We start from the raw sequence: 2,500 nt of genomic DNA, 5'->3' as shown, positions 1-2,500 counted from the left end.
TTGGGATGCGCGGATTCACCTCTGCCCTTCTTGAGGAGGATACAGAGAGCTCTTATTACCGACGACATACTGCGCTTCTTTTCTGCTCCTGTTCTGCGAGAGCAGCCTCTCATGGTTTCACTTGTGTGTTGCAAGCCCCCTGTTCCGTGGTGCTACTTTCTTCTCAGTGTGGAGGGCCATTGCACCGAAGTCGAGAAGAAAAGGCTTACAGCACCAGAAAAGGCTTACAGCACCTGGTATTCCCAGGCGGTCTCCCATCCAAGTACTAACCAGGCCCGACCCTGCTTAGCTTCCGAGATCGGACGAGATCGGGCGTTGTCAGGCTGGTATGGCCGTAAGCCGCAAAGGCTGATGCGCACAAGCTTTTTATACATGTGCCCTCGCTATGTACACTCTGGGGTGTGAGGGCTCGCTCCTTTCACGTCTTTCCAAATGTCGAGGCCGCTTTTATTCTTCACTCCAACAAATCTGATTTCCAACGGAGACAAGTCAATCAATGGATATACTTTTCTTTGCACACACGGGCCTGATGGAGCAAAGTTCAATGTGCCCCCTAACCAACAGCTTACACGTGCTTCTTTCGGAGAAATTTGTTATCACCAGCATGAGCCATCCTTGCCAAGGCAATATTATTTGTCATAGTCTTTTTGTATGATATCACGTAGACACATATGTTGTTGATTTCCTTTTTTATGCTGTTTTATTGTCTGTTGGGATGCGTGGATTCACCTCTGCCCTTCTTGAGGAGGATACAGAGAGCTCTTATTACCGACGACATACCGCGATTCTTTTCTGCTCCTGTTCTGCGGGAGCAGCCTCTCATGGTTTCACTTGTGTGTTGCAAGCCCCCTGTTCCGTGGTGCTACTTTCTTCTCAGTGTGGACGGCCATTGCACCGAAGTCGAGAAGAAAAGGCTTACAGCACCAGAAAAGGCTTACAGGACCTGGTATTCCCAGGCGGTCTCCCATCCAAGTACTAACCAGGCCCGACCCTGCTTAGCTTCCGAGATCGGACGAGATCGGGCGTTGTCAGGCTGGTATGGCCGTAAGCCACAAAGGCTGATGCGCACAAGCTTTTTATACATGTGCCCTCGCTATGTACACTCTGGGGTGTGAGGGCTCGCTCCTTTCACGTCTTTCCAAATGTCGAGGCCGCTTTTATTCTTCACTCCAACAAATCTGATTTCCAACGGAGACAAGTCAATCAATGGATATACTTTTCTTTGCACACACGGGCCTGATGGAGCAAAGTTCAATGTGCCCCCTAACCAACAGCTTACACGTGCTTCTTTCGGAGAAATTTGTTATCACCAGCATGAGCCATCCTTGCCAAGGCAATATTATTTGTCATAGTCTTTTTGTATGATATCACGTAGACACATATGTTGTTGATTTCCTTTTTTATGCTGTTTTATTGTGTGTTGGGATGCGTGGATTCACCTCTGCCCTTCTTGAGGAGGATACAGAGAGCTCTTATTACCGACGACATACTGCGCTTCTTTTCTGCTCCTGTTCTGCTCCTGTTCTGCGGGAGCAGCCTCTCATGGTTTCATTTGTGTGTTGCAAGCCCCCTGTTCCGTGGTGCTACTTTCTTCTCAGTGTGGACGGCCATTGCACCGAAGTCGAGAAGAAAAGGCTTACAGCACCAGAAAAGGCTTACAGCACCTGGTATTCCCAGGCGGTCTCCCATCCAAGTACTAACCAGGCCCGACCCTGCTTAGCTTCCGAGATCGGACGAGATCGGGCGTTGTCAGGCTGGTATGGCCGTAAGCCACCAAGGCTGATGCGCACAAGCTTTTTATACATGTGCCCTCGCTATGTACACTCTGGGGTGTGAGGGCTCGCTCCTTTCACGTCTTTCCAAATGTCGAGGCCGCTTTTATTCTTCACTCCAACAAATCTGATTTCCAACGGAGACAAGTCAATCAATGGATATACTTTTCTTTGCACACACGGGCCTGATGGAGCAAAGTTCAATGTGCCCCCTTACCAACAGCTTACACGTGCTTCTTTCGGAGAAATTTGTTATCACCAGCATGAGCCATCCTTGCCAAGGCAATATTATTTGTCATAGTCTTTTTGTATGATATCACGTAGACACATATGTTGTTGATTTCCTTTTTTATGCTGTTTTATTGTGTGTTGGGATGCGTGGATTCACCTCTGCCCTTCTTGAGGAGGATACAGAGAGCTCTTATTACCGACGACATACTGCGCTTCTTTTCTGCTCCTGTTCTGCGGGAGCAGCCTCTCATGGTTTCACTTGTGTGTTGCAAGCCCCCTGTTCCGTGGTGCTACTTTCTTCTCAGTGTGGACGGCCATTGCACCGAAGTCGAGAAGAAAAGGCTTACAGCACCAGAAAAGGCTTACAGCACCTGGTATTCCCAGGCGGTCTCCCATCCAAGTACTAACCAGGCCCGACCCTGCTTAGCTTCCGAGATCGGACGAGATCGGGCGTTGTCAGGCTGGTATGGCCGTAAGCCACAAAGGCTGATGCGCAC

At 49.3% G+C, this 2,500-nt stretch overlaps 4 non-coding genes across 4 annotated transcripts; all 4 read right to left on the bottom strand.

Moving 5' to 3' along the window:
- Positions 1–221: 221 nt before the first annotated feature.
- On the bottom strand, positions 222–340 carry LOC139328198 (5S ribosomal RNA). The gene has a single exon (XR_011601788.1). It is a non-coding gene; the product is annotated as a 5S ribosomal RNA (ribosomal RNA).
- A 591-nt stretch (positions 341–931) lies between these two features.
- Positions 932–1,050, bottom strand: LOC139328336 (5S ribosomal RNA). The gene has a single exon (XR_011601920.1). It is a non-coding gene; the product is annotated as a 5S ribosomal RNA (ribosomal RNA).
- A 602-nt stretch (positions 1,051–1,652) lies between these two features.
- On the bottom strand, positions 1,653–1,771 carry LOC139328197 (5S ribosomal RNA). The gene has a single exon (XR_011601787.1). It is a non-coding gene; the product is annotated as a 5S ribosomal RNA (ribosomal RNA).
- A 591-nt stretch (positions 1,772–2,362) lies between these two features.
- Positions 2,363–2,481, bottom strand: LOC139328196 (5S ribosomal RNA). The gene has a single exon (XR_011601786.1). It is a non-coding gene; the product is annotated as a 5S ribosomal RNA (ribosomal RNA).
- Positions 2,482–2,500: the final 19 nt, after the last annotated feature.

This window comes from Chaetodon trifascialis, assembly GCF_039877785.1.
Source record: "Chaetodon trifascialis isolate fChaTrf1 chromosome 24 unlocalized genomic scaffold, fChaTrf1.hap1 SUPER_24_unloc_1, whole genome shotgun sequence".
NCBI lineage: Eukaryota > Metazoa > Chordata > Actinopteri > Chaetodontiformes > Chaetodontidae > Chaetodon > Chaetodon trifascialis.
Note: the sequence above shows the minus strand (reverse complement) of the source record. Positions and strands in the feature narration are given on the sequence as shown.